This window comes from Microtus pennsylvanicus, chromosome 10, assembly GCF_037038515.1.
Source record: "Microtus pennsylvanicus isolate mMicPen1 chromosome 10, mMicPen1.hap1, whole genome shotgun sequence".
Lineage (NCBI taxonomy): Eukaryota > Metazoa > Chordata > Mammalia > Rodentia > Cricetidae > Microtus > Microtus pennsylvanicus.
Window position 1 is genome coordinate 52,905,029 of NC_134588.1, and position 9,387 is coordinate 52,914,415.

Consider the following 9,387-nt stretch of genomic DNA (forward strand, 5'->3'; position numbering starts at 1 on the left):
GAGAAAAAGACAAGATCTCCTGAATAAATTGGAAGTGTGGGGGATGGGGTGGGGGGAGGAGGAAGAGGGTGAGAGGAAAGAGGGGAGGAAGGAAGAGGAGTAGAAAAAATGTATAGCTCAATAAAAACAATTTAAAAAAACCAAGAAATCCCCTTGAGAAAAGACCATACCTTCTTTACAAGTATAGCCTAGGGGCACAGTTGCCCAATCTTAAGTCAATCAGCAGGATCCCATTTTGGACCAATTCAGCAATGATCACATACCCCTATTCAGTCCAAGAATATTTATTACACCAAATGTTTTTGGTTGGCCTCAAGAAATGAAATTCTAACTACCTATAAATTTTGTGGTGTGTAGAACCAAGGGCAAATATTTTCTCTCAGTGAAAAACAAAAACAAAATAGGCTCAGAAGGAAGCTGACACTGCGTGAGGCTCAAAGGAGACAGCAAAGAAGCTGGGCTTTGATTATATCGTTAAGTGGCTAGATCAGGTCTCACCTGGGTTTTGAATACATCCCCACCTTTTTTGTCCTTTGCTTGTTAAAGCCAGTTCCTGTGGAGTTTTCTGTTCCCGAGAATTTTAGAGAGAGGTTCAAATACATTAACAGAGTTTGAATAAAGGACAATTCACAAAGTAGGCAGCTCTCAGAACCAGATGAGGCTCAGATAACTTTGCTGCAAACACAGGCAGCAGGATTTATGGACAAAGACGGAAAGCCAGTGTCAGAAAGAGCTGCACAGTGCTCAGACTCTGCTGTATTTGAACATGGTCTGATAGTCAGCCACCAGCGATGAACTAAATCTACATCATGTAGTAAGGAGCCGCTTGTTGGTTCCCAGCTGCTCAGCAGCTCAGACCCAAAATAATCACACAGAAATTGTATTAACTAAATCATGGCTTGGCCCCTTAGCTCTAGCTTCTTATTGACTAACTCTTACATCTTAATTTAACCCATTTCTTTTAATCTGTGTATCGTCACATGGCTGTGGCTTACGAGCTAAAGTTCCAGCAGGGCTACACGGCTTCTGTCTGACTCTGCCTCCTTTCTCCCAGCATTCAGTTTAGTTTTTCCCACCTACCTAAGTTCTGCCCTATCAACAGGCCAAGGCAGTTTCTTTATTCACCAATGGTATTCACAGCATACAGAGGGGAATCCCACATCACCACTGCCCAAATTGACAGATGCTGTGCCATCTTCCTGAAGAATCCTTCTGAATAAAGGATTCAATTCATTCATGTTCTAGATTAAAATATAATTTGTTATACAAGGACTCAAAGTTTTGAAATATCCTCAGGCTAAATTCAGCTTAAAACACTAAAAGCATTTTTAATCTATAAAATATATTATATAGTACAAAAAGTAGGTTGATCATATTTTTGGCCAGGAAATTTTAAGGTGGGGGTAAGGAAAAGTTGAAACCTAGCTGAGTTTACTGCCATTTTGACCTCACTATATTCATCCCTAAAGTCCTATTTATCATATATTCAAATAGGATATGTTAAGAAAGCTCCATTAAAAGGCACACATTACCCAGGCATTGTGGTGCATACCTTTAATCCTTTAAAACCAGTGGTTTTCAATCTTCCTAATGCTGCAACCCTTTAATACAGTTCCTCACGTTGTGGTGACCCCAAGCATAAAATTATTTTCATTGCTACTTCATAATTTTGATACTGTTGTAAATTGTAACATAAATATCTATATTTTCCGATGGTCTTGGGTGATCTTCGTGAAAGAGTCTTTGCTCAGGAAATTGGGAATCAACCTACCTCAGGATCCAGCAATACCACTCTTGGGAATATACCCAAGAGATGCCCAATCATACTACCCCAAAAAAGGTCAAAACCCACAGATTGAGAATCTCTGTATAAGAGCCTGAGGCAAGTGGATCTCTGTGAGTTCCAGGTCAACCTGGTCTAAACTAAAGCAAGTTCTAAACCTGACAAGTCTGGAAAAAGACCCTGTCTCAAAAAAATAAAAATGCCCACATTATCAGATCAGCCAGAATAATTCTGGGTCATTCCACTACAGAAAGTTGAGCCAAAGAACACCTGGATTTCAGAGACTTATCTTGCCACCATATTGTGGATGGGAGGTGGGGGAGAATCACCCACCTTGGCAGGGCTGCAGATCCACATTTTCAGGAGACCCACAAACTATGTTTGCAGTAATTTAAGATATTTTTTCACTGTTTTAACATTCATAGTATAGCAGGTCAAACAGCAGGGCTCTTAGGACAGATAAAGGCAATGATGACAAACTTAAAATGATTATAGTCTTTCCTTGGAGGAAATACAAAGTTAGTTTTATTTAAGAATGACCTAGAGCCTGACGTAGTGGTACACGCCTTTGATCCTAGCACTCAGGAGCCAGGGGCAGGCAGATCTTTGCAAGTTCGAGGCCAGTATCAGCTACACAGTGAGTTCCAGGACAGTCAGAGCTTTGTAATAGAGAGACCCTGTCTCGGACAACAAACCAGCAAAGACCTTAATGAAAAAGCAAAATCGTTATATGGTAACCCACAGGGCACCTCTTATCTATGGTATGAGCAAATGGAGAGAACATTAAAGCTCTTCTAGAGCCCACCCAAGCAGAATGACCATCTCAAGGCAAAGAACCTGGGCCACTGTCTGAGTCACCAGCTGTGCTAGCTATGGCTTTTGAAAGAAACACTATTTTCACTTGAAAGGACGCATGACAGGCAAACTATGGTGTTTCAGACTGGGTATCTGGCAGGCACTTCTTCAAAGACAAGCCAACTGAGCCTGTCACTTCAAGGAGAATAATCAACAGTATTTGATTTTGTCGCCAATGATAGAAATCCGAGCTCTCTGGAGAAAATTAGAATGTTGAAAGACGTCGATCTGCCACCGTAGCCTTGACAGCTTCCTAATACTTAAGAACTTTCTGAGGAGATCGGCGTGATGTTGGGAATGTGGCTTCTTGATATTGTATAATAAAACATGTCAAATCTGGAAGATCTGGGTAACTCATTAAGGCGTTTTCTACTGGGTTGCTTGTGGCTGCTTTGTTGACGTGAGTTATTTTTATACATCTGCATAGGAAGCGCTTGTCAGCCGTGCGTGCTGCAAAGATCTCACTGTGGTTTGTGTCTGCCTCTCTCCCTTCTTTACGGCGTCTTTAATGGAAGCACGTCCTTGGTTTCAGAGCAGTCAGATAGTAATTGTCTGCTGGTCTTGCTTTCAAACATGAATCTCTTCTCCACTTTCAGCAGCTTTGTGGGCTTGTCTGTCCCATTTGGGGATTTTAATCTATCTGGGTGTTTTTGTTTTTATTGAGAAGCTTATGTGATATCACCTCTATTCGTCTGTCTTCACCCACGGAAGCATACAATTCTATATAGTGCAATAGAATACACGATGCCCACCTTCATTCTGAGCCATTATCCCATTAAGATTTACTTGAAAATCTATCCTTACCCGATGATTTTCAATGTCACCTTTCTCATGTAGCCTTCCTGCCAATCTTCTCTCAACACCACAGCACCGTAACTATTGTGGTTGTGAGATAATTACTGATATCTGCGTGACAGGATCTCTTACCTTGTTCTTTTCCTTTATGTAAGTTTGACTGTACATGACTGTGTATTTCCAAATTAATATCTAATCTACCAAAGATCCATAAGAATTTTTTAAAGGAATTGCATTGAAACTATACATCACCTCAAGCACAGGCCTCCTCACTATGGGGAATCCTTCAATCAATGAGGATCTCAGCTTTTTCTGTCTTCTTTTACATCTCCCAATGAAGGATTATAGTTTTCTTCTAAGAGATTTTACACATCTTTTATTAGATTAACTGCTGGGTCCTTTTTGGGATTGAGATTTGATTTTACACTACTTACCAGTTAATACGCTTGGCTGTTTTTGCTCTGTGATGCTGGCAGGAGACACGAGGCTCCCGCGGAGATGAAAGTGCTATCACTCACGCATAGCAAGCAGCCTGCACGTTGGCTTTCCCAGGTCTGGCCAGTGGATGCTATTCTCAGAGTGGGTCTACTTTACAGCAGAGGAACAATCTTGGGGAGCCAACTGTTCTATGGCAAAAAATAAACACACTTGAAGCCTTTCCAAGAGGAAGGCATCTCACCTAAGGCTTCACTGCAAAAATGCAAACCTAAGATGTGGCCCATGGGAAGAATTCTCAGGGTCTCAAATTCTTGATACATCCACTGGACAACAGACTCAGTATTTCCCACAGTCTTGTAAATTACTCCCTTTTACACAGTGATTCACAATATTGTAAATTATTAAAACAATACTTCACGTAATCTTGTGTGTAAATTTTTTATTTCCTAACTGTTGCTGGCACACAAAAATATAATGGAATGTTTTATATTAATTCTCTCTTTAGCAATGTTATTCAGCCCATTAATTCTAATAATTTGTCCTGAGATTCTATAGAACTCTCTCTATTATTTATATTTTTGAATAACGCAGTGTTAGAGCTTTGGTTCTACTGTATCTATATATATTTGGCTTATTTCATTGACTGAATTCTTTAGGCTTTAGGGTAAAGTTTAGAAAGTGCTAAGAGATAGCATTCTTATCTTTTATAGGTTATTTTATTTTCCACTAATTTGGGGTATAAGCACATACAGAAATTGGTTTAATTGTGACATGTCAATAAATATGCATAATTATATTTTATTCTTATTCATTTCCACTGCCCTTTCCAATCATATTTTCTTATCTAATTGTTTACTTCGAAGGGAAAGTTCTTTATGTTTGACCATTATGAGTGATATTTTTTCTACTCCTTTTCTTTTTTATGATTTATTTATCATTATTTTATGTGCATTGGTGTGAAGGTGTCATATCCCCTGGAACTGGATCTTCAGACAGTTGTGAGCTGTCATGTGGGTGCTGGGAATTGAACCTGGGGCCTCTGAAAGAACAGACAGTGCTCTTAACCGCTGAGCCATTTCTCCAGCCCTCTACTCCTTTTCTTATTGAAAATTCTCCATATTAGATTAAAAAGGTTCCTTACAGTTAGTTGCTAAAAGTTTACAGAAAGTAAATGTTTTTTCTTGCTCCATTGAGATTACTACATAATTTCCCTCTACATATCTAGTAATGCAAAAATATATTACATTTCCTGCACTAAAATACTGTATTCTTGAGGCAAAACCACCATGGTGTGCTAGCACTTTTATACTTCTAAGTTTGATTCACTCTTCTTTTCTTTTTAGGGTCTTTTTATTATTTTATTGAGCTATATATTTTTCTCTACACCCCTTCTTCCCTCCCCACTCCCCTTCTTTCCCCCCATAGCCCCCATGCTCCCAATTTACTCAGGAGATCTTGTCTTTTTCTACTTCCCATGTAAATTAGACCCATGTATGTCTCTCTTAGGTTCCTCATTGTTGTCTAGGTTCTCTGGGGTTGTGGATTGTAGGCTGGCTTTTCCTTGCTTTATGTCTAAAAGCCACTTATGAGTGAGTACATGTGATATTTGTCTTTCTGGGTCTGGGTTATCTCTCTCAATATGTTTTCTAGATCCATCCATTTGCCCACAAATTTCAAGATGTCATTATTTTTTTCCACTGTGTAGTACTCCATTGTGTAAATGTACCACATTTTCCTTATCCATTCTTCAGTCGAGGGGCATTTAGGCTGTTTCTAGGTTCTGACTATGACAAATAATGCTGCTTTGAACATAGTTGAGCACATGTCCTTGTGGTATGATTGAGCATCCTTTGGATATATACCTAAAAGTGGTATTGCTGGGTCTTGAGTTAGGTTTTTCTTTTCTAATTTTCTGAGAAATCATCATACTGATATCCAAAGTGGCTGTACCAGCTTGCATTCCCATTAGCAATGCAGGAGTGTTCCCTTTAGCCCATATCCTCTCCAACATAATCTGCCATCAGTGTTTTTGATCTTGGCCATTCTTACAAGTGTAAGATAAAATCTCAGAGTTGTTTTGATTTACATTTCTCTGATTCACCTTTCTTTTTAATTATGTAAATAGTTTAGCTATACAATCCTCACATATTTTGAGTTGTAGTATTTTTATTATAATTCAGTTAAATGTTTTCTAATTTCTATAAAGACCTGGATTATGCAGAAGTACTTTCTGATTCTAGTTAGATGATAGTTCATTTGGTTATCCTCCCCCCCTTTTTTGTTGATGTCTAGCTTATTTGACTAGCACTCTGAAGACTCACTATGTAATTTTGTTTATCAGGCATTATGGTGCATCTTGAATCCCAGCACTCTGGAGGGGTAGGCAGGTGGATCTCTGTAAGTCAAGGGTAGCCTGGACTACACTGTGAGAACTTGACTCAAAAAAATAAAAATAAAAAATAGAAGCGTCCTCTATAATTTTGTTAAGGCTTACTTTATGGCTCATAACATAACCACCGTTAGTTAGTATTCCATATATTTTGAAAGACTTCATACACTATGCTGGTCAAGATAATATATATTTATTAAGTCAAAACTTTCCATGATGTTGTTGAAATATTCTATATTCCAATGCTGGTCTTATCAGTTTGTTAATAAATTATGGGGAAGGTTGTTAGATACCAACTATGATTTATGGTTGTGTCTATTTCCCCTTGAAATTCCATTTTTTGACCATTTGGAAATCCTCCTATTAAGGTAGGTATTATAATTTTAATCTCTCTCTCTCTCTTTGTCTCTCTGTCTCTCTCTTCCTCTCTCTCCTGAACTTATCATTTTTATGAAGTGAACCCTTTTGTCTCCAGTCAGGATTTTAGCTTTTCTAATCTTAAAATAACTATATCAGTTTCATTTTGATGAGATTTTGCCTGATATATCATTTTTCACTTTTTTATTTCATCCTTGTAATGCGCTTATATTTTAGATGTTTCTTTTACAACTAAAATATATTTGGGTCTTTACTTTATTCAAGTGGACTACATTTTTCTCTTATATATAACATATATAGCATTTCTTCTTTTGGAAATTACTTTAATTGACTTCATTTTAAAAGTGTCAGGTTTAGAGAAAAGTTTCAAATACAGTAGAATCCTCACAAGTTCCATACCCAGTTTCCCTTATTATTAACATCTTACATGAATTTTCTGTATTTATTGTAATTATTAAAGCAATGTGGATCCATTTTGTTACTTATTAAAGTCATATTTTTATAGTTTTCACCTAATCTTCCTTTTCTACAAGAAGATACTAGCTGGGATACCATATTACATTTAATAACAATGTCTATATCTTTCAACAAAAATATCCTGTTAGTGTTCACATGCATATTCCTATGTGAGAGGGATGGATGTGTGCGTGCATGCATACATTCCTGCATGTGTGCGTGTGTGCATGCATACATGTGCATTTGTGTGCACACAAGTTGCATACGTGCGTTCATGTGCATACATATGTGCTTGTATATGGGCCAGAGGATAACCTTGAGTGTTGTTTTTTTGGAACTGAGTCACCTTGTATTTTGAGACAGGGTCTGTCCCTTGCCTGGAATTCCCAAAGTACACTAGGCTGTCTGGCCAGTCAACTGAAGGATCTGCTCTCTCTCTGTCCTCAGCACTGGCACCACAGCCTGACTGGTTCTTGCCTGGCTTTTAACAAGGGTTCAGGGGAGTGAACTTGGGTCCTTGTGCTTCAGAGCCATGCTTCATCTACTGAACCACCCCCTACTAAACCATAATGTCTTTTCTGGTTCCTGCTGTCTGTGGTGATTCCTTGGTTTCCTTTGGTTTTGATTACCTTTACAATTTTGAGGATTAAGAGTCATGTATTTTTCAAGATTATCTCAGAGTCAGGATATACCAGCTGCTTTTCTCATAATTATTGGATCCATTGTCTGGGAACAGAAATCCACACAGGCAAGACGTTATTTTCATTCATTGATGCTGACCTGACTTGGTTGGAATGTTGTGTATCAGGTTTTCCCACTACTTGGTTACTCTTTTTCTCTCTATCCATACCACACACTTGGAAAGGGAGCCACTGTGTGCAGACTAATGTAGGCAATAGAGATTTATGACTCACCTCCCTGAAGGAAAAATAGCACATAAATTATTTGAAATGTTTCTGCATGAGAAAATTGTCTTTATCTCTCATCTATTTATTCATCCAATAATTTATTTATGTGTTTACAGGCTTGTGGGCATTTATTTTGTACTTTGGGTTATAAACCAATATTATTTTTAACTGTCGTTCTCAAATCGCTGTTTTTGGGTGTTGGGAGTTCTTCCTCGCCTCTACGCCAGTCTGGTCTGCGTACATGCCTGAGGAGTTTTCATTTGTGTGTGTTTTCTTTTGAGTACTTGACATCTGTTTTGTACATCGTGAATCCTTTCTGGGACCAGGAGATGTTCCATTTTCGTTCTACATATTTCCTACCCCAGCCTCAGAATCAGCCATTTGTCCATAGCGTTTGATGGCTACTCTGGGATAATGGTAGTACAAGGTAAGATTTGCTCATTGCTACTGGGGTGTCACTTCTGCTAGGTTCTTTCAGCTAGCAAAGAAATAAATGTATTTGTAGTAACTAGTCAGCAATTATTTTTCAGATTTCCTTATAATGTTTTATGTGTACATGTATGTGCACCCCCTCATGTGTGTGTAGAGGGATATATGTGCATGAGTGCAGGTGCCCACAGAGAACAGAGACACTGGATCCCTAGATCTGAAGTTGTAGACAATTGTGAACCACCTAACACTGGTGCTTGGAACTGAACTTAGGGCCCGTGGAAGAGCAGTACATGTGCTCTTAAGTGGCGAGCCGCCTCTCGAGCCCTAATAGGCAATCATTTTGATCTAGTTTCAGGCAGGTGTCTGTTTCTTCTAATGCTTCCAGCTCCAGTCTTTTCCTAACCAATCACCGCATCCTCCTCTCCTTGCCTAAGTCTAAGGTCCAACTCTAATATTGAGAAACCTATCTATACCATTACCATCCATTCACCAACTCTGCTCTACTGTATGAGCACGGTAGCACCAGAATGGATACTTTATCCTTGCGCGAAAGCATTTTGAACTAGAATATGTTGCCTACGTTCAATTATTTTTGCCTTCAATCTTTACAGCCATTATCATTTCCAAAGCAACTAGGCCTGCTCCTCTTCTCCCACCTTCTTCAGTGAAGACTCTCAGAGCACATTTGTGAGGGCTTGGAGTATCACGCAGTAAAGTACTTGCCTGCTATGGAGAAAGCACTGGGTTCACTTCCCAACACCAGCAAGAGCCAAAAAGCCATCATCTTAACCTGACACAGCCAGTGCACTCATGAACTTAGTGCAAAAAGTCTGGGCTCTATCAACACTTCATTATGGATGAAGAAGTGACCCATGAGGTCCCATTCTCCCGAATATCAGCAGTTAATGGTTGTTAGGGGAGGAAGTGTCACCTTCTTCTGTGGCCTAGCAACT